This window comes from Morone saxatilis, unplaced genomic scaffold (genome assembly GCF_004916995.1).
Source record: "Morone saxatilis isolate NCDOM2014 unplaced genomic scaffold, NCSU_SB_2.0 Contig2, whole genome shotgun sequence".
Taxonomy (NCBI): domain Eukaryota; kingdom Metazoa; phylum Chordata; class Actinopteri; family Moronidae; genus Morone; species Morone saxatilis.
In genome coordinates, this window is record NW_023339762.1 from 19965101 (window position 1) to 19988685 (window position 23585).

Here is a 23585-nt window from a genome sequence, read left to right on the forward strand (position 1 = left end):
CACACACACACAGACACACGTACACACTTCCCTCACCATGTGGATCACCTCATTGCTGGCCTGAACTGGTGAAGTGAAAGGGGGAGACATGGCCCTCTGGGTTTTACTAGTCCTACTCTCACTGACCCATGCCGGGGTCTAAAGTCGGATACAGCTCCTGTTACTTCCCTTGAAAATGGTCCCGTTCCTTTGAAAATATTCTGCTTTTAGCATTGCAGCCTTTCCCTCACCCTTAATTTGAAGGAGAGAGCTCTTAAGGAGCGAGTGATATTGCGTGGTAGACGGCCTGGCAGGGACCAAGCAGGAAATCTTTCATTAAAACCCACTCAAGGTCCATCATGACTTGAAGCTCTGTGTTAGATAATGAATAATAAGTGACATAGAGCTACTCTTTTGAAGGGTTTATAATGCCCTCCATCACAGCCTGACCAATGCCATGGGAACTCAGTTGAAAACAGCAGTCAAGATACACCATAACAGCTAAAATGTTAAGCTTCTGATGGACAGCTTTGTTTGAAGTTAAAGTTGTGTGCCTGTGTGTGCTTGATCAAAGACTATTTGCCCATGAACTTTTATATTCTTACAATGTAGCCAGAACAAAGAGCAAATAGTGTGAGCTAGCTGTTGTAAAAGAAGAGTGAAAAATGAGGAGGAATAGTGATAAAGACAAACCACAGGAGAAAGTGAAGTCTAATCACAGAGCACTCGGGTGAGTTACAGCACATCAAACCACTTGAAATTGCTCCTTCTCAAGCATATTTTATTGATGCTTTGGGAGCTGCAATCAGAAAACAAGGAACACATTTGGTCTAATTGTCGATCACACATAAAACATCTATGTGGGATATGTTACTTTATCCAAAAAATATGGCGCAACTAAGAAAAGCAGCTCTTACAGAAATAGATGTATCAAACTGCTTTACCAAAACACTGCCACCCCCGCTCTTTCTTATCCTTCCCTTCATCTCACTCACTAGAAAAATCATGGAAAACAAAATGTCAGCAATAATGGGGAACTCCTTCCGTGAAATAGAATAGCTGAGGCCAAGCATGTTATTTCATAAGCAGAATGCACATGACTGCCTTTGGGAATATGAAAAGCCCTGTGGCAGCTCTGGCTCAGGCCCAGTCTTTGCTGTAGTTAGAGGGAAACCTGATAGTAATACCTCTGCTCTACCCACCCTCTTTCTCCCTTGCTGCTCTCCTCTGAGTCTGTCATTCTAGCCAAAGGAGGTGCCTGGACCACAGTGGCAATCTAGCATCTCACAGAGCCTGGAGGATTTAATATTGTTGGAGTAAGGTGGCTTTCCCTGGAGCATCAGAGACTGGGGGTCTGCGTTTATGTCTGGAGACAAGACAGAAAGAGAGGCAGAAGGGGAAAGAAGACAGAAAAGTAGTTGTTCAGTAGCAGGGAGAGTGAAGATAACATCAGTGTTCTCTGCTGATAGTAAGACAGTCCGGGGATTCCCTAGCCCCCTCCCAGGTGTACGCCTGTGCCTACAAGACACCTAAGCTCCTTAGATGTGTTTAAGCTTCTCAAATAAAAGTACCTAAGAGAAAGAGGCATTTGTGGTCCGGGCGATGATCTGCCTATTAGGCTTTCTATTGTTAGAAGAAATCTGAAAGCCCAAGGTTTCCTTTTTCAGACCTGCAGCAGGAAAAGCCTTTCTGCTCCAGGGCTACAGAGCGTTTATGTTGTTAGCATACCTGGAGCTGTGCCTCCTGCAGAAAACATTCTCATTAAGCCAGGGTCTCAGGCAGAAGTATTCCTTCGGTGGGCCTGGCTGCCACATACAATGACTGGTAAAGTTGAAAAGTTAATAACTTGATCTGCTTCATACACCAGTGTTGACAGTCTCAGATGTAATTTGCTCTTCTTAAGTGCTGCTCACAATATGTAACAAAAAAAATAAAGTATAAATCTTTGAAACTGTTTAATCTCCAACCCAGCCAAAAGATCTTCTTAAATTCTTAAATCCATCAACTTCTACCTAAACTGCTCAACCACAATTTTACATCACAATGTTGTAAAAACTGTAAAATTGCAGGGGTTCTGTCTATTTTCTAAATGTCTGCAAAAACAATATACAACTATGGCATGATGACACTTTTGGAAGAATTTAAGCCATACTTAGCTTTCCAGAGTCAACATCCTTATGATAATGCTGTTGGCATGAGATGATTTAATACTGTTTTAACATGTAGCAGGACAGCCTTCCAAGGGCTACATAAACACCACACAACCCAAAGCAGCACCAACCCACTGCACACTGATGAGCCCATTGTTAGCCCACTGTGAGTGGATCACTCCCATAATCTGTGAATACATCCGCCTTGGTACACTATCTGTAGCTGTTGTATTTACTTGTAATACCGCTGTGGCTCACAGGGAGAAGCTCTGTTAGTTTAGCCCAGCTGCACACGCCCACCCACCAGATCTAGTTAAAGATGGAAGCTTTTCAGTCACCTCTCTAAAAATAAAGAAGGTAGATTTCTTACAACCTAATAAGCAAAGTGGGACTATGTACTGTATAAACTAAATACTGTATACCATATAAAAAGTTAATTTGCTATCCTGGCCTCAAGGAGAACTTAGAGGGCTAATATAGATTAGAAACAAATTTATCTCTAGTATCAGTGGTCATTTTAGGCCTCAGTGGTCATCTATGAGCTGATAGCATCTCGCAGACTGTCAATCTCATGTCTGACATCAGATGGAAAGTAAAACAGATTGGCAGATGAAGCAACCCTCTTTGAGTTCCCCGCTGTTTTAACCTCTCCCGTCTGCATCAGCAGTAACACATGGTTCACATAACAAATCCCTTTCTTCTCCTTGGCAGTTTAAGGCTACATGCAAACACGGAAATTAGATATACACTACTATGCTGAGGCTGAATCTCAAGGGGTGGGCACCAACTTTCTACTGCAGAGATATAACCAACAGATAACCATTTTAAACAAAAACACATGTAGGTGTGTGTAAGGCAGCACACACAAACAAACCTACACACAAACAAATATAAATTCTCTCACACATACACATACACACAGACTCAGTCGGCTGTGATGATGTAAATGACCATCCTGTAAAGTCCATAAACTCAAATAGGTTGAGGCAGAGTAAAAGATGCTGCATAAAATGGGATTGCTGCCACTGTGGCAGGAAGCCAAACTTTGCCTCCAGGGCTGTTTTTATGTTTAAATGAGACTTTTGTCTTGGATAGATAGATTTCCTGTTGCAATCATTGAACTATTTATTTACGGTTTGGCAAATGTGACTATCCACTGATGAAGAGTGGTAAATTTACATCAATAACCTGATTTATTATTTCCATTTTTATCCATTCAGATTTATAACTTTCCTAAATGTAAAAACAAAAGGAGAACCTGAGATACAAACAGCAAAACTGAATAAAAGAATCAAGAAAATAAAAGGTACATTTCAACCAGTACGACACTCCCCTCAAATGACAATGTTTAACTTTAATTTATACTTAAGTTTGTCATTACTCCACCCCGTCACTTCACCCATCTGTACTTCCCATTTCTACAGCCCAGCCACCTGTTTCAGCCCTATAAGAAGTAAGTGTATTACCCTTGAAAAGTGAGTGTTCACACTCAAAAAGTTTGTGTGAACAAACTCTTATTTTTCCCAGTGTGTATATTCTGACCTGCAGCTCTTTTTTTGTTTCCTGCAACTTTGCAGCACAAATACATCTCAATCCACTCTCATGTGAAGGGAAATGTACGAATGTGAGGGGAATGTAGACAGTCAAGAGCTTTTTTAAGAGATACAGGCTGTCTTTGATCAAGATAGAGAGACCGTAAAATTTCAATGGGTCTTCTGGCTCTGACTGAAGAAATATAAAGCAATCAGTCTATTATTTTGCCAAAAATAAATAAATTCAATCCAGTCTGGCTAAATTTGTTTCCAGAATTAAGAATTAATTGTATGAGCTTACATTCCCACGCAGTGTTAGCTGACATGTCAATCTGTGTCTAAGTTTGTGAGTGTGTATGCTTGTATGGATTACAGTGTGTGGGTGGCGGTGAAGATCCTTTAAGTTGATGGAGTTCACACACACACACACACAAACCCTCCCCCTAAAACAGACTCTGTGAATGTTTGGCTGTGCCAGCTGTGTGAGCTTGAGGCTGGGTGTGGGGTGTATACAGTTGTCTGACAGACTGCATGGTGTGTATACACATAGTCATAAACAGAATCTAGAGCGGAAGCACTGATCACCTAGATGTGCTTGACCTTATGATCCTGGAGCTGAACTGTTATGCTTTCACTATGTGTAATACTTGGCTCATATGTATGGCTGGAGGAAACACTGGGTGCTGCACTGGATCACAGTCAGAGAAAGTGTTTGTGAGTGTGTATGTGAGACAGGACACACGTGCTAGAGAATTTTCCTGATTTCATCTTTTTCGTTTATGGTCTTGTATGGAAGTAAATATAAATTATCCAAGTCTGTTTGCGTGTCTGCACATGCAAGTGTGTAAACATGTCTGTGTCCAAGTCTTTGATGTTGACCACAGCGGCATTGCACTTTAGTGAACTTTGAGAGGGAGAGAGAGAGAGAGACCCACAAAGACCCACATTTTTGTGTCGAAAACATCTGCATTTATATATAACTACTCTTAAAATGCAAAAGCACAATTACATGTGTGGTGCAAAAGTGGGAAAACTCTATCTGCATTGCCAACTTGTTTGAAGGGGTGCTCCTTAAATATATTTGGAATAAAACAGAAAAAGGTTTGACCGAACACCTGCGAGAACAAATGAACAGCTCACCTGCATTTTCAAGGCTGTCATACCACACAGGTGAGGAAAGCAATGCTTTTAAAAACATTCAAGACTCTGTTTTCATAGGATGACAGTTTTACATTTTAACCTGAGGGATCTATATCTATAAAACATTTGGTGGTATAACAGCAACAACCCTTTGGAAAAATACCTTTTTACCCATTGTCAAGATATGAACCTTTTGCACTGATATCAGTGTGGCATGAGTCACTTGGAGGCAATATATAAATATATATATAGTTCTATAGAGAGAGAGAGAGAGAGAGAGAGAGAGAGAGACTGATGACTACATTATCCAAATTCTGCTTTCCCTTTCTCTGTGTACATGTGTGATGTGACTGAATGGAAATACGGCCATCATCTGCTAGCGCTTCATGTCATTCCAGCTTTCAACTCCTGAAAGGCCAAGAAGCCACTGTGAACTTCTTGAGCAAACACTCTGGAGCAAGGGGAGGGAACAGTGCGGGATGAAGATCTAGCAAACATGCCCGTTTGAACCGGAAATATTCAGCAGGGTTAGAGCTTATAGCTGTTTGAACCGAGGACACTAGAGAGGACCTGGCAAATACATGTGTGTTTGAAGGCCAAACAGTGTTGAAGGCAGAGCTCCCATGGGGAATCTGACAGAGTCTCCGCTATGCTGACAGTTTAAATAAGAAGGTACAATAAGCTCAGTCATCGAGGAAAAGATCCCCTCATCCTCTCTGTGACGAAAAGGTGCTTACTCCCCTATAGCTAGAAAACAATGAATTCTTTCGTATTTAGACCGGTGCAGAATAAACTATGCTCATACACACACCTCACACACTGAGAGACACAGACAGAAAGAGATTAATTACCCCATTCTTTAATGGCATGAGGTGCCAGGTTCATTGACTGACATAGCTAATTAGAGAGGCATGAAAGTTTAGGCAGCATGTGACTCCTATGACCCATAAAACCCCTGTCATGTTTGTTGGTTCAATTGAGGGCACATCTTTTCATTTCATTTAACTATGGTATCATGTTTCAAGTTTTATACCATAAACAGCCACTTCAAATCAAAAGCGGTATTGTTTCCTCGTATGAGTGGCAGATTATTCCAAATAATAAACTGCAAAACTGAGATAACTTCAGTAAAGTGTGTGTGAGGTAAAACAAAACAAAACAAAAAAATCTCTCTTTTGGGAAAAGTGGTGCCTCCTCTCTGAACCTTTTCAAAATTACGTGTCTGTCAACACTTAAAATGAATGTGGTCATCTGTCCATGACACAGATTGCTGTGCCATGGATGACAGTCATCAGTAGTCCTAGACAGAAGCTTTGAAGTCAGACCACAGCGCGCTCCTTTCCACCCTGTTCTCATGGCTTTCCCTTTAAATAGAGCGTGACATCAGACTTTGCGCAGGTCTACCGGCCCAAGCCCAAAACAAATGTGTCCAAACAATGCCACATCTGGAGTGAAACCCAGGAGTGAGAGGGGAAGAGCAGGAATGTAGCGGAAAAGGGGTTGAGAAAGGGAAAGCAGTCCGAAAGCTGTTTAGCTCCAGGACCCTGGCCAAGGCGTCTGGGGATGTGCCTAAACTATAATTTACTGGTGATTCCCCTTGCTTCCCTCCCCCAAAAGACCTGATGTCACTACTGCAGACCCAAGCATCAGACAGAAAGAAAATCTGTGCACTGTGTGCAGTGATGTCTGTTCTTGTCTATTTTAATCTCATTGAAAATTCCAGTACAGTCCACCAATACTGACTAATATCAAACAACTCCAACAGACAACCATCAACCACTATGTTACTTGTATGGTGGTAACCCAACTTTAACACTATAACTTCTAAGTTCTAGAAAGTTTGCAAAGAAGTTTAGAGAGAAAAGCAATTTTCTTCTTTGATTTGGCTCATTTTTTTCTGTGCAGATGCAGGAGGAGGTCTCCAGAAAGTCTTCTCAGGCAGCCTGTTCTTGTTGTCACTGTCAGAAGCAATCAGAGCTGCTGGGCCTGCATTCACGCAGCAGAAGGAGCGGAGGAGCAGGCAAATATTCAGGCCAATTTTCTGCCTGTTGGATAAAGTGTCTAAGAAACACATGATGGCTGATCCAACAGTTATTTGTCAGTAGACAGTATACCACCTACAATCTGATAGAGATAAAGTACTTAAACTTATAGTCAAGAATGCAAAAAATGTATGCAACAATACACACATATGGTATACATACATACACACACTAATACACACACATTCATCAGTCTGCGAATCTGTGAGTGGATTTGTGTGGGAGCTCAGTGGGCCTTTTAGATTGAAGGTGTGACCTGACAAACAGACGTATGGTAGGATGGAAAATATGCTGAATGTGTCCTGTTTGAAGAGGAGGACACAGATAGGGAGGAATAGAAGGCGAGGAAGGAGGTGGTGAAAGAGCTGAGGGACTATCATTTCCCACAAGTCATGTGTTTTACATCTGCACTGCACTGAGTCTGCTCAGTTTAAGAAGCCTCAGACGGAAAAACCTATTTACAGGCTCAATTCTAGGTGTGAGCTAACTAAGTGGTCACAAGCTTGAGAGGACACCAGAGAGGATGGAGGACAAAGTGATAACTGATAACTGTTGCACCTTCTTATTTTAGAGGGCCTTCAAAATTGAGTCAGATGAGACCATTTATGCCTTAAGTATGGTGCTGTGCAATTTGAGAATGGAGACAGGCCTGTATAGCTAGATCAAGTAGTTCTATTCTGAGAGCATGCTGATGTTAAACAAGGCCGTTGCAACAAAACTTTGTTTGCAGTACTGACTAAATTTAGCTAATTTTACTGTCTATAACCAGACAGCTATGGGAGTTAAGTAGATCCGAATTAAGTTAATCATGCTGTCTTACCCTCAATGTCTACAGCCTAAATAATGGAGAACATCTATTCACACTGTAGAGATATTCATCAACCATGACAATGTAGATCATGAAAATCTGTTTTAAAAATGCTAAAAATGTTGATGTTCCATCCTCAGCTCAATCGAAAACACATTTGTAGAATTCATACCATGATGTCTTTTACTATAGCAACTCGACTATAGCTCATGTTTGATGCATGATCCATGATCCAAATCTAAACAGAAGAGCAAGATGAGTAGCCCCCCACTAAAATTCAAAACATATGACTGTAACTTACTATCACTCTTAAAACAGATAGCACCTGTCACGCAGAGGGTTTCTGATACTGCTCAACGTTTCTTTATATCAGTAGAGCTTGTAAATCAAGAATTAACACAGGCCTATATATTTCCGTTATGATCAGTTGACACACAAAATGTTGTTTTTTAATCATGGAGGCAACTCTTCAATTATGTATCTAAATTTAACTGAAAATTATATGTGGAAAGAAATTAAGGTTTGGCATTCTAATGTGTTTATTGAAAAAAAAAGCTCTTCCCACCAACTCTGATGTTCTCAAAGTTTTAGTGTCTGGGAGTCAAACTGGGTCGCCTGTCAAATTAAATCTAAATCTGATTATGTATTATGCTGTCAAAACTCCTACCATTCAGGTATGTCTGTAAGTATTAATGCCTTCTTTCCCTTTTCCCCTTCCTGATGTTGTGTTTTTTTGTTCACAAAGTAACAACACAACATGGAGAGCGAGGAGTGCTGTTCCCAGGGGCCACATCATGTATCTTTTTCTCCCCAGGGTAATATCTAGTATACTGATGCCAGCTTTCAGTAGAACTAAAGGGGAAAAAGGATGGTATAGCAGTGACAATTTAATAGGCTCACACATTTAGTTTCTTTAATAATTCAATTAAATGTCAGTCTGACAATAAGAAGAAGTCTCTTGGGATTTTCAAGCATGGCCACACTAGTTTATATTTACAAATCACTTCTGAGAAAATGTTGATCAGATTCGATTACTAGAGGCAATTCTGTCAATCTTTGTATGACTGCCGTTAAATATGCCGAATATACATTTGTTTAGGTCTATATGACCAAAGCAATGAGTTTCAAAGGGACAACATTGTGCGTCAAAGACAAGCTGGTTCAGATGGTTGCCAGAGAAACCCCCAAACATCATATACTTAAAACAATAAGATGCATTTTTATTTATCACCTCATTTAAGACCATAATGCTGGTGATGAAGGGCAGATTAAACCACTGGCATAAGAATTTTCTTCTGAGGTTGAGGTTACTGTTCAGCTTTCACTATTGCAGCCTAATGAATGTCAGCTCAGCCCTGTCAGGAATGAGACAGAGAGGTCAGAAGTCAGGACCATATCAGTCAACGTGGGAATTAAGGAATGAATAACCTCCCTGGTCTTATGTAACCTTAGTGACTGGTCCGGGCACTACCTGCTGAGCTGATAATAAACCAACCTTATACCCATTATCATGCCCCTTAGACACTGAACTAAATGTGATAATTAGAGTGAGTAGTCTCACAGTCACAGTAACTGGCTTGGGGATTATGATTAATAGTCTTTAAGGTATTAAGGTAGGCTAAAAGTGCAAATGTGTAATATTCCTAAAAAGGAAAGAACGTGTCTCTCCTTGGAGTATTAAATCAGCTTCCTGAGGTTATCTGTCTGTTCACACTTCAATCTCCACTCACTCTGGTTACAGTGAAGTCATCCTGACTGCATACATTTTCATCACAGGATCCCTGTGGATGCTTCTTAAAAAGACTTACTTTAAATAAGACCTAATGTTGCAAGTGTTGATCTTTCCATACTTCTCCCTCCCGGTAATCATGCATGAGTGTGGTGGTGATGGCGGAGGATAGGAGTCTGAGGGGCTCTCAGGGAGTCTAGAGTTACATTAAGTGCGAGAGGCAGGAGGTGGTAGCGGGGTCAGGGGTCACAGTGCCATGACAAACAAATGAGCCACCCAGTGAGGAAGTCAACAAGAGATGCTTTCCCCTGCAGCTCCGCAAGCCCTAGCAACAGCAGCTGCTGGCAAACATGTGTGTGACAAATGTGCCATCTGAGCCAATGACAGGGTCTCAATCACCATATGGGGATGCCACACAAACATGTCACACAAACACAGCAGAGAGGGTGGGAGAAAGACTACAGGGGGTGAAGAAAGACAGAGGAGGGGGAAGCAGCGGAGACAGCAGACACAGTAAAACATAACAAGGTGGATATTGATAGGATATGTCAAGTATTGTTGATATGGGAAATGCAGCAACACAGAACAAACTTCTCTAAAGGCTCACTGGTGGTCTGTTTACAATACAGCCACCACACTCACAGCTGAGCAGACTGCTTCAGTAGGGTTAAATGTTATGATGACTCCCTGTTGGGAAACTCATGGGAGAGTTACTGCTGTTAGCTGGACTGCAATCAAGCAGGTTTTACTGTGGGTTCTATTGTTGCCCTTTGGGGTTTAATGACCAGCAAACAGTCTCACGATGGCCTCCTTCTGCCATTCCATCCTACTAGAATTGCCTTTTATACACATTGTCCAGACTGACAGACCAAATGAAGCCAAACTGGAAGTTTACACACACAATACTGCTTTCTTTTTCTTCTGGGTTGCTTCAAAATAATTTTTATATATTCTTGTGTGTCCCCTGATGATTCCATCTTCGCCTCCAAATCTACATTGCATAGTACCCACAATGTTTTCAATCAGTCCATTTGATTTTCCACACTTTTATTTAATAACTTTATTTGCCTTAGCCTTCTGTCTGTCCTCTATCTCATCCTCTTTTTGTATTTTCCTCTCTCTTTCTCTCCCCCTCGCCAGCTCTGGAAAGTACATTCGCACAGTTCAACAGTGACACAAGGACCGTCTCCTTCATGGCAGACCATGCTTGTGTTTTTTCAATTAAGCCGGGCTCCTGTACACTATTCATTTGGGAAACCATAATTCTCATGGCCCAGCAGAAACTAATGGAAAGTCGCTTAGGTTTTTTTCCGGGAGAGGTATCGGAAAGACCCATTCCCTAGAAGCGTGTCTGGCTAGTACGGATGGAGAATAAAACCATAGGAATACAGCTTATGAGAATACAAGAGGTGTTGATAGGAGGTAAAAGCCTCACCAAGGGGTATCAGGGTGCAAGAACTCATAGGGTAAATGGGGGAGCAGGAAGGAGGTGACTGAAAGAATACAGATGGATGGATTTCCAAGGGAATGTGGATGAAAGTGAGTGAGTCGCAGGCCGGATCTGAATTGCCCAGCGGGGAGGAGGACAGATCCACTGAAATCACTTCAAAGCCTGGTGTCACTGGGCTGCAGATGAGTACACACTGTCTCCTGTCCTTTTTTTATATAAAGAGATGAGCCTCAATAGCCCAGTAGCATCTGCCTTAAAACGCAATCAGCAGTGCAAATAAACATCTTCACATGTGCGCCCCCTGACACACACACACGTGCAGTAACACCGCCCTCTACAACATTTAACAGCTCATTTAAAATTAGGGGGTAGTATCACTGTATGGTTGTATATTACAATAGCAATAGCCCAGATCAACAATACAAGTCAACAGAGTGATATTAAATTTACCCGACAACAAAAGAAATTCAGAAAATCTGAATTCTTATTGAATATAAACTTCTAGTCAACTCTTACAAAAGTTCCCATCCCATAACTGATCTTCCTTTTTCCAGAATGTCTTAGCCCCAGTCTGACCCCCTTCCTTGCCTGACCAGTAGGAGTCATTTATCATCATTAACATAAACCTTTCACTGAACAGTGACTCAGTCTGCGTTCATACATAAACAGTGCAGGAAATATGCAAAGACACACACACACACACACACACACACATACATTATGTTCATGTGTGAATGTATGCTCACACAATCACAAACACACACCTATCTACCATTGCACATACTATAGGTGCAAACACACATAGCACACATTTAAAGTGGGAGGGACCTAAACCAGACTGCCCCCCTTACACCCCCACCCCCCACCACAACAATCAACAGAGACAGACAGACAGTAAAGGAGAGCAGTGAGAGAGAGACAGGCAGGAGCAGCACATGAGGAGGAGACAGTCTGTAGTCTTACCTCAAGAGTAATGCTAAGGAGCCGATACAAGGGAAAGCCTCATGACTGTAGCGGTCTCTCTCCGTCTCGGTCTCTTTGTATCTCTCAGCTGTGGGAGACGGGCGCTGACACACACAGGCAGCACAGAGCAGCACAGAGCAGACTGACGCTCGGCACACTTTACAGGCAGAGAAAGCAGTGAAGCCGCACAGACCCAGGGCCCGTCCGCTCACACTCTGCCTTCTGAGGATGAAAAGAGAAGACTTCATTACCAGCTGCAGACCACGCCTCCACCCCTCCAGTCTCCCTCCTCCCAAGCCCTTTCTCCCTCCCTCCCTCCCTCATCCCCTCCCTGCTTCCCTTCCACACTCTCAGCCAGTAGCACGCTCCGGGGCCTGTCCCAGCCAAGAGAGGGGAAGCAGACAGCCAAAGAAAACTCCCATCCCCACCGCCTGCCAACGCTGTGCAGTGCACAGAGAGAGGGGGCAGAGAGAGATGAGGAAGGAGATAAAGAGACAGAGAGAGAGATGGCATACACAGTAGCATACAGTTTGAATCCACAAACTGTTTGTTTTGAAATTTTACATTGAGTAAACAGCCTCACAGTTGTTTCAAGTTAACAGTTTCGCCAGTGAAACACTTAAAAAGCATTAAGGAGAGGGGGGAAGACAGAGGGAAGGACACAGACAGGGAGGCAGACGGAAAAAAAACAACAGACATACTCAGAGAGAGTATAAAGAAAAAGAGTGATCAATTTGACACTTGTAAGGAGAAAAGTAAAAAGTAAAGAGACACATTTAACTAGGGGTTGTTGGAACTTCTAATTAAGACTTACCGTAAGAAAAATCACATCAAAAGACTGTCGCACAAGAAGAAGTGTGTAGTGTCTATGTGTTGGGTTCTAGGGGGTGGTGACAATGTCTGTCTCTGCCTGTTTGAGTGTCTAAAAACCTGTCTCTTAGTCTCACCAACTGTTTGTAAACTGCTTCTATTGTCAACACCCAAAATAAGGATGACAGTTTTTGTCCACCTTCAGACCGTCTTTCTCCTCCTTCTCATCCTCTCTGCCTTTTCTTCTTATGCCAAAGTGAACTCTCTACCCATCAGACGTGGAAAAAAGGCCTAAAAGCCCTAGCTGTTTACTGTCTGTAATTATGAGGGGCTGGGTACGCTCAACCCAGGCCAGCTCTGCACCCTGCCCCCAGTGCCACCACACACAAACCTAGCTCTAGCAAGTCTGCCAATTAAAACCGGGCCATGACACAGACAGAAAGGTGAAAAGTAAAAGAAGAGTGAAAACGGTTAAGTTTAAAGTTTCAGATAGAGTTGTAGTGAGGGGAAAAAAATTGTTGGCAAAGTGTAATTTACTCAAACGATAAAAAGACAGACAGTATAAACAACTTACAGTTATAGGTTCACTGGATGTCAAACTGTACTGCAGGTCCTTGACACGAAATAACAAATATTAAAGTAATTATTTCCCAAGAATCTGAGAGAGCTAGTTTGCTGGTAAATGCTGTGGGTCAAGCTCCAGTTAATAGAATGCTTGATCTTGCTGAAAATTAGAAAGCGACACTATCACAGCCCATCACTACATCCATCAGGACTGCCACTCCTGCATATGGTGTCCTGTTTGAAGTACTTTCACAGAAAAAGACAGGACTGACTTTAAATAAAGTTACACAGGTTTAAGTCACCAGTAGTACTTTCTCGATTGCTTAACACAAATAAGCAAAAGAACAGCGGGGACAAGCACAAATACTATTCCAAAATACCATAAAAAACTACAGGACTGAAGGAAAAGATTTAGAGCAATTCAAAAGATCACAGAAAGGAACAAAAGGACCAAGAAGTGTGCATAGTGTTGAAGAAAAGGCAGCAAATTTCTTGGCATCACATAATGAGGTAAGCAGGGTTTATACAGATTTTTGGCAATCTCCCACACTAGCATTAACACCTACACAGACCCTCTCTCTGGCATAATAGTGTCAAATTTAAACAGTCTACAAAACAGTACTTAAGGTTATGGGCTGCCTTCATTGTAGGTTGTGAAAACCCGGGCCTGGGGTTGGGGTTTGAGACCGTTGGAGAGAGTTGGTCGGTGAATGACAGAGAAAGGAGAGACAAACTCATTTCAGTGCACTTTATTGCTAAGAAACACTAATCCTCCAAAACCAGAGACACGGACAGCCCTTCTGTGGCGTTTTATGTCTTAAATCTGGGGCTTTAGTGACAGAGAAAAGACTAATCCAACATCTGAAAGCTGTTGTTTGTTTACTGTCTACTATATAATCAACTATTTTCATCACCATAACAATAGTAAATTGATAAAAATAGCACAAAGTGGCCATAATAAGGAAAATTAAAACAGTAATGGCAGGCTGTCAGTCATGCTTTACTGCAAAAAGATGTGATTGTGCTTCAAGATCTAAAACTGGGATTTAGGACTGAGGTGGAATTTACTAAAAGCATACAGTATTCTATCCAGCCACTAGGGGCTGAGTTGAGCTGTAATGTACAGTCCATTTACAGAGATGAGGCAAAGTTTGGCACTAACCTTTTTATACAGCATCTTTCTCACCCTGCTCTCTGTTTCTGTTTTTGGGTGGATGAACCTTTGTGCCTCTTGGTTTCATAACTGAAGTTACTGTATCTGGCAAATGTTTAGGGTAGTTCTTTCAATTCCTTCCAAATGTATTACAATCATTCATTTATTCGAGTGCAACCCACAGACTATGAAACAACTGATTAGGAAGGAAGATAAACAAAATAAGACATTTATCTCGAATACTGTTACTGTAAACTGAATTTGACAACTGACCTTAACAAACACAAGATGCATGTGTTATGAGAATGACACGTGCTGCTTGGTGCAAAAAAATCAGCTCATTACATACAACAGAATTCAATGAGAGGTCTGCAGGATTGTCAAGACGAGCTGTATCACGCCAGAGAACTTCAAATGTTTTTTCTGATTGCATATGGAAGCATATATTATGACACACATTCAGTATAAAAGTAAGGGAATATATGGGTGAATATATAAACATCACTGGGTTAAATACACCCTTCATACTGAGCAGGCTGGAGGAAGAACAACACCATCATCTCACAGGAACTTCAGGTTACAGAAAAGCCAGAACAGCTGCCTCTGTGATTGGATTTCAAAAGCCACAGGAAAAGGTCTGACTGTCAGGCATCACACACATTTGGCAAAACAACCAGGCTGGGATGGGCTAAAAGGGAGTACTATATTATAGTGCTAAGAATGAAACATCTTAATGCCAAATAACTCCAAGAATAGTTTGTGATAAGATCACATATTCATGCAAGTGAACTAAACCGGATAAATGGAACAAGAACATACAATAGGATATAAAGTTTATGTGGTGCATCAGAGACAACTTGCCTTGGACGGCAGCTGGAATCATATTAGACTTCAGGATTTAATCATAGTTTGTTGTGAAATTGAAATTTCACTCTTAACGACCTGAATTGAAAACAGAGTCAAGGCAAAGAGAGGGGACTTTCTGTGTTGTTAACACTAAAAACCTTTGTGAAATGTTTCAAGGTTAAGGAGTCCAAGATCGACTCCTCAGCATTTCCAGGATGAATATGGAGATTGTTTAAATCCTGCCCTGGGGCCTGTGCACCAATGGCTTGTATTATACTAGTCTAAACAAGTATTTTTAGTTCATACAGGGCATCAAAAAAACATGGTTTTTATACTTTACCCTTAAACCCATATCCTCACTCTGCCAACCGCCTAAGGTGTCTAAATGTACTCCCTCTCTCTGTGGAAGGAAAAGTCATATAAAACACCAATGCTAAATATAGTGTTCTAATGACCTTACAGTAACCTCCCCTTAGGCCAGGGAGTAACAAAAAATGTCCTTTTGGAGACAGCGTGCAGGTAGATATTCATGACCTACTGTACTGTTATTGCTAAATATTATTACCTAAAGCTAAGTATAGCAATAAGAAAAGGACTGGACTTCAAAGCAAAAAGGATGAATCAATGGCAGCTATGGCAAGATGACAGCATCAAAGTGTTGTAGCCTGGCTGTGTGCCACAACAGTTGGTGCACTCTGGAGCACACACAGTCATTACTGTGTGGTAGCCAGCCCTTTTTCTTGAACAAGACTTGACAATGAAGAGTCTTAAGATCGAACTTCAGGGTTGTGTTTTATACAATAATTACTACGGCTTGGCGTGCATGTAGCTTCATAGTCATAGAGCCTGTAAGTAAGTACAGTAAGAGCATTGTTTTTCTTCCAAGCTGTAAAATGACATTGGCAATCTGATTTTAGCCACAGTTGCAGTGAGGATGTACAGTACCAGGATCATTACAGGTCATTTTGCTGACACGCCCAGAGCCTCAATGAAAGGCCTCCTCAATGCCACTAACACTCCTGCAACTCTCAATTAAGGCTACTGAGGGTGACTACATGTGAATGTATTCCATGACTCACTGACTGCTACACATCTGAAATGTCCAATACAAGCAATAACATTACTATTCTACAGCAGGAATATACAGTATTTAAAAAAAAGAAAAGAAAAGAGGACTAGTTCTATGAGTGTATTGTGTCTTTGTGCACTGAGACAAGAAAGAGTCCTAGAAAAATGAGACCGTGGGTTTCAACTCAGACAGGTGACGGTGGCTAACCAAAAGGTCTAACACATCCATTGCCTCCCTCTGTCTGAGTAACTTTTGGGCTCTGGTGCTGCCGGGCTGAGTGGCCAGCCTCAGCTCTGGGAATTTCACACCTACAATGGCCACGACCAGCAGAGCAAAGCCCATCACACCCTGGTGTGCCATTTCTGACCCAGAGAACCCAGCGTCCACGAACACATGCTCTTCCCCAGGGCAAACACGGGGCACCCCAGCCAGTGTAGACTTAGCAGCTTGGCGATGTGTACTCGCCCCGCCATGTGGACCAGGAGTGATGATGTTCCCAGGGAGACAAGGTGTGGGGGTTTGGGCTGGGAGGGGAGGTGGGGTGGGACCGGCGGGGTTAGAGGTGAAAGAGGAAGAGTTGAAGAAAGGGGAAAAACCCCACCCTACCCCAAGTACCTCATGTTCTTGGAGGAGCATTGACAAACACACCTTAATTTTTTTCTTCGAAAAATTCGATTAGCTTTAAGGCAAACTTATTGCCAAAACCTTAAAATTGTGTTCAGTGACAATGTTTTTAAAAATCTCAATTTCTATCTGCACCAGGTAAGTAGGGTATGGTGAAGGTAACATAAAGATTGGGGTTATGACAAATACATTATGGTTAAGGAATGGTTATGATTAGACAACTAAAACACTTAAGTTAAGGTGAGTTGGTTCTGTGTAGTCATGAATCAATTTGACTTTATATCTCCTGATATTGATTCTGATACCTCAGCTCAAGGCATTCTCTAATATCAAGTGGAGATCCTTAACAGTGCTCTCCTTTTTCCAAATTTAAAATCTGTCTCTTTTGAGATAATTTTTTATTTAAGGCCAGCAGTTGTTGTGGCACTCAAAATTTGTTGCTTGACTTGGCAGGCCACTCTGACTAAATTAATGTTACTGGAGGCAGAAACATTGAATTTTATGATCACATTCGGTCAGCATAAACGGAATAAATTACTTCTTAAATGTGGGTCGCCGTGTCCAGGCCGATACCCAATCCGCTTAACAAGGTCAGTTTCTGTGCCAATCTGTGCATTTGTAGGTTTGGTTGGGATAAGGCAACTGAAAGATGTGGTTGTGTAAAGTTCTTAATTATGGTTAATAAAACTGCAAATGTTAATTGCAGGTCTGTGATGGGAGGCAAACTCCAGTCTCCTGTGTGAAAGTCAGATGTACCTCAAACCCATCCACCACGACTTTACTTTCTGTCTCGCTACATATAGGACACTACTTCCCTAAAGAATGTAAATCACCCAATATGGATGCAATTTCTAGGGATGCAGCTTCGAGAACTACATTTACAAAAATATTTTCCTGGTGCTGATGAAAGAAAGAATCACATGACAAAAAAATCCCAAAACAAACCAAATAAATATATTGTTGAAACTGATGAATCTGAAACCTGATCTAATCTTGGTGGCAAAATGTGTTGCTTGCATATTTGCACTTGATGCTTAAGAAATTAAAGAGAATATCTATAGGAGCTTCCTTTTATGCATGATTCATTTCTAATTCTATGAAAATATTTCATAATTTAAGCATATGAGACATAGGGAGTTTTTATCCTAGGACACAAAAAACCCAACCCATTTGCTAATCATGTTCACACAGTGAAAACAAGATAATCACTATGCTGGGCCTCGCTAGACTGGTGTCTCGGGCTCAACTGTGGCTAATTGAAGGGTAACTTACTGAAAATGTAATTTATGTCTAGAGCACAGTGATAAAGTGATAGAGTTAAATACTAAAACACATATCGATGTTTCCTCTTTGGGTTTCATCTTCCGGTGTCTTTATTTTGTCCGATTAAAGCGTCTGGGTTGAAATATTAAAGGGTGGATAGAGCTGCCATTGAACTGTAGCAGAGCCACAGCAAACCAAACACAGAGCCCTCATCTGCACAAATAGGCCTTTCAATCCTTCCCCTCACTTTTGTCCCATCAATACTTCACTCTTCATGGAGACCAAAGCCACCAACTCCAACCTTCCCTCTGCCCCCTCCAAACACACAGAGAGGTGAATGGTGTCTACTGTACCTTCCACCACTCCCCTCTCTGTGGGGTAGAGCACATTTTGACAGGCCTGTATTTATGGCCAGCCGGAGTCGTGTTGGAATGAATCATGAAAAGGACCAAAATCATCTCGCTGGATGTTCATTTATATTGAGTGCTGGTCAGCTGTGTGGGTCAGTGTGTGTGGCCTGTGTAGAGAGAATGAGGCTTGTGTGAGTGTATGAGTGACTGTGTGGGAGCGGGGATTAAGATAAGTCCTCTAATGAGCAACAAGTGCGTTAATCATTCTGTGTTTATTATCTGTCTGTGTTTGCATGGATGAAAACACTACATGTTTTCTCTGTTGAGACTGTGTTCCTGTCCAACATTATGAAGTTTGCCTGCTTGCTGAAAAGTGATCTTGGAAGTACCACCATATGAAGACAAGTTCAAAATGTTATCTTAAATCTTACAACACTTAATGTGTACATTTAAAAAATGTACTGGTCGTTGTAATCATTCATCCTGGACATTTCATACTGGATGTGAAGAGATTCTTTCCTAGTATTACTTAGAAATGGGCAGACTGATTCTATTTACAGAATCGGTTCCTTCCTAGTTGAAACATGTAAATGTATTAACACTTTATTTTGCAAAATATGGCGTCACTTTCTCCATGTCTCTCTGTTATAGTACATGCACCTTCAACAGCTAGTGCTGCCTGCCCCACAACATTTCTCTTCAAATGCATTACCAGTCATCGTGTATATGTTTTTGCATGGCTCTGGACTGTGTGCTGAACTCAACTCGAGTCACTCATTTACATCCTTGTTCAACCCTGCTCATTCATTGGTTGTCCCACTTCCTATGTTTTGAGCGACTGCACCACCATGAGCAGTACCCTACAATAACAGTGAATGGGCATGGGTTGTGCAAATGGGAAAAGTTGGAGATTCATGTCTTTCATGAGCAATGAGCGCTTAGCACATTCAACACGCTGACTGCTCCATACCAGACACTAAAAAGAGTCGTTCAAAAAGATTAGTTTGTTCATTTTCTTCCATCACTAGTGTCACTCCAGTATAAGAGATGGAGGTCAAAATCCACAGAATTCCATGTCAAAGTTCAATCAGAACTAATATGAGTCTTTAACTGTCTAAGTTTTTCAAATTAAATGGGTATCTTCTAAACTTACAATCTATTCAATGGGAATTTTTGTTTTTGTGTTTTCCTAGACCATGTTTCCTTGCTAAGCTGTGGTGGAATGATAGTAACACAAACAAGGAATTTTGTTCTAAAACAAATGTAAATTTGGAAAAAACCCACATGACTTAACTAACTCAGATTTATATTAGCTTCAGCTGAACTTCAGAATGTGTTTTTGCACAGAAGGGGGACTGCAGACAAATGGACGTTAGTTAGGGATCTTCATGGCCAGTATGGACAAGAGGAATGATTACAGTGACCAATAACTCTTATAAACCCTTTCATATGTTCAACAAACATATGGTCTGTCAGACTTGGAAAATGTCAACCTATCCTTTAATTATAAGCACAGAAAGCTTTATGCAATGTTAAGCTTGCAGGAAGACATACCTAGCCTATAAAGCAAAAAAAAGGTCACGAACTTAAAGAAAATGCTTTTGACTCATCTAATTTAAGGCCAGTGTTTCTGTAGAAAGTCTTGCGTAAACTGTTGCAGTGAAGCTGCATGATAAGTCCTCCCCTTATCTAGTTATGTCCCCCTGACCCCTTATCTGGTTGACATTACATAACCTTAAATTCACAAATATTTGTAGATAAATTGCATACACACACACATGCTGCATGCATCACCCCATGAGTCCTTCAGTTTGCACTGTCTCAGTGGGTGTGTGGTAACAATGGGAGCTGGGGTGAGCTAAGGCAGACTTCTCTGGTCCTTCTCCGCATAAACCTTTAATATGAGGCCTCCTCAGCACCAGTCGGCCATCTAAAGGCACTGTACCCTGTAATCGACCTTAAAAATACTTTCCTTGGAGGTCTGCAGCCATGTCATTGGCCTTCGTCCCAAGCAGCGGCCGCATCTCCCCAGCCCAGAGGAGCCTGGGAAGGCCTCACAGGGTATATTTAGTGGCCCTGTCCTTTGAGTGGAGCAGGAGATGCAGATAATGCCAGTCTGTGTATAAAACCACTTTGCCGCCCACGAGCGGGCCTCTCACAGGCACATTTCCGTCTCCCACAGGGATGTGTTTCCTGAGGTCAGAGGTCGGCTATATGCAAGCCAGGTGAATGTACAAACACTGACTGAAGGGGTGTGCCAACTTTTTAGCTCTGTAAGGCTTGTTGTCAAATATAGACAGCTTAATTACTGGCTTCCTAAGGAGTTGATGTGCATTGACACTGGGAAATATGACAGTGATGTATCATGACCAGTTGACACTTGACAGGCGCATGTATGTTACCAAGTAGAAGTTCAATAAAAATATAATACTATTATTTACTGATATTATTTAAAAAAAAGAAGATATAACCCATCAGAGGCAAAATATAGAACTTCAAAGAAAAAAAAGATGAAAGAAGAGTGAAATGTAATATATGTAATATGACATTATTACAACACACACCAGAGGCTTCTTGATGGACGTCAGCCTGGAAGGATGCACCAACTCCTTGGGGCACACAATTGTCTTATTTCCCAGCATCAACGTATGTCAGCTCTTCAGAAATGCAGCAATTATAACACATTTGGTCCCATCCCGGAATGTTACATTGCTGGTGCCCCATGTACCAAGGCTGAGTCCTTGCTGTCGCGGCCCAGGGTTCAAATACAACCTGCGGTCCTTTGCTGTATGTCATTCCCCTCTCTCCCCCACGTTCCTGTCACTATCAATTAAAGGCAATAAAAGCCCCAATAATCCTTAGATCCTTAGGTAAATGTAAGTATTTCTACAATTGTCAAAAACTGTCTTATTGCACACATACACACCTGCTTCAGTCAAAAAACTAAAGGTTGTACCTCTATCTCAGGGACATTTCTCAAGAGTATCATGCCTCCTAAGTCTGTTGGCGAAAACTGTATTGAAACATCAATATTTTGATCAGGCTTTATAATTCTGGTCCAAACCTTCCTGTCACAACAGATCAACACTGACACTCTTGTCTCTACAGATATTATACAAAACATATGGACATAAAGTAGTAAAGTAGTATAGGCCTAGGAAACCATCAAAGGAAAGCTGTGATGCAGGCTATCTTGTCAGAATGCCGAGCTTTTTAGCTGTCAAACATATGCAAATTGCTTTACTAACTGCTTTAGGCTGTGTATGTACTCTGTAGCTATATTATTTTTGAAAATATTAATATCCGATCAGACTTTGTATGGACAGATTCTCAATAAAAAGAGACTTGGACCGGAATGAGGGGTAATGCAATTTGTTATATGTATTCCAGTATTTCTTTGATGAGCCTGTTAACTTGTTGTCACTTACCGTAACATTCCTGCTGGTTTATGTTAGAGAGTCTTATCAAGGGCAGCTGCAAGGTAATTTATGATTTCTTTCATGAAAGATCATTGTTGGAGATAAATCACAGATTTCCTCTGTCTCGTAAATTTTTTAAAGGTGAAAACTGGAGTTGATGTAAGAACAAAAATCACCTCCTCCTCCTCCTCCTCCTCCTCTTCCACTGACCTCCTCCTTCTGACCGATGGACACAATGACAGAAAGCCTCTCTCCTCTCTCCTCTCTCTGGAATCAAGCACTGTTACTCATCTGCAGACAGCAGAGTGATGCAACAAGCAAAGCCTTTTATTTGATACAAGTGTGTCGTTTGAGCACTTTTCACAGTTATAAACTATTTCAATAAAAGTGGCCCTCCGCTCTGACAGGTCGAGGTATGAGCAATCATAGCAAGTACTGCTTGACTCAGTGCCACTGGCCATTGTGATGTTATTATGTAATAGTCATATATCTATCTTGTCTCTCTGAGGCTCCTGTCTATCTTACTACATAGCATACTGAAATGTTCGTGTGTCAGCTCTGCTCAGTTATGGGTGAGAGAGAGAGCAGATGGGCCAGTGTTTACTCGTAGCGTGTGCAATCACACCTTTAAATTCCTTGGAGTAGCAGTGAGAGGGGTAGCAGTCATTTGTGCCTGCCTCTGCTCCTTACCAGTAGAAACCACAAGCCTTGGCAAGCTTCAGCTACACTATAAGCCAGTTCCACTCGTCTAACTTTAGATTTCATGGCCTCCAGCAACGAGCACTTGGATCACGCACAACAACCAGGCACTAGTATGACCATGTCCTTAAATCATCCATAGAATTGTTCAAATGCACAAACTAAAAGGATATCCTTAATATTTAACAATAACAGATCAGCTCTTATTATCTTTACATATTTGCTCTTTGGGTCTCCTAACAATACACATGCACAAAGCCACAAAGATAGCAGGAAACAGGACAAAGAAAGAGACAGTCTCAAATGATCTGGATTCTACTCCAGAGACGTTGCCCCTGAGTATAAAATCCGAACCCAACAAAAACAAAGAAACCCTTTTGATCCACTATATAAAAGGACAGTTACATAGCTCGACAGACTGGGGGTTCATGTGCTCACCGTGGTCACGGTGACAGATCTGCCGACCACTCCTTGCCCATCTGGGCTGCCGGTGGCGCTCTGCCTGCTCTCTGAGGACAGCGAGTTCAGACCAGTAATTTAGTTCAGATGAGGTAAAGCAATATTTCCAGATTAATATGAGCCATATTCCTTTAGAACTGTCCTTTCTTTCTTCTTCTCCTTCCTGCATTTTTTTTTACATCTTACATGTCCAAAAACTTTCTGGCCAAAGATGAAAGGAAGAAGTAGAAGAGAGAAAAGGAGAGACATAGAGAGAGGGAAGATGAACAAGTTTTATGCTTTGTGAGGCAGACACAAGAGATAGCCAGTAGCGGTATGACACTAGTGTTTGTGCCTTTAAGTTTATTTTGATCATTTCCTAAAATGCCTAATGATCTGATTTCATTGAATGGCTTATTTGATAAGGAGGGGGGAATGAGTGGATAGATTTACACACTCTTCCTCAACCATTCATCAGTTTTATGTCACCAAATGATGATGAATAGATTAAATAAACCCCACAGTAGCGCTGTGTTGCTGCTGGGCAGGCGCTCTGA

General features: G+C 41.5%; 1 protein-coding gene across 2 annotated transcripts in view; it reads right to left on the reverse strand.

The window, feature by feature from the left end:
* Positions 1-23585, reverse strand: part of LOC118330200 — an 80982-nt gene that overhangs the window by 29874 nt on the left and 27523 nt on the right. For both annotated transcript variants that reach the window (XM_035664667.1, XM_035664666.1), the window contains exon 2: positions 11794-12015. The gene's annotated coding sequence lies outside the window, so the exon portion shown is untranslated. The remainder of the gene's footprint in view (positions 1-11793; positions 12016-23585) is intronic.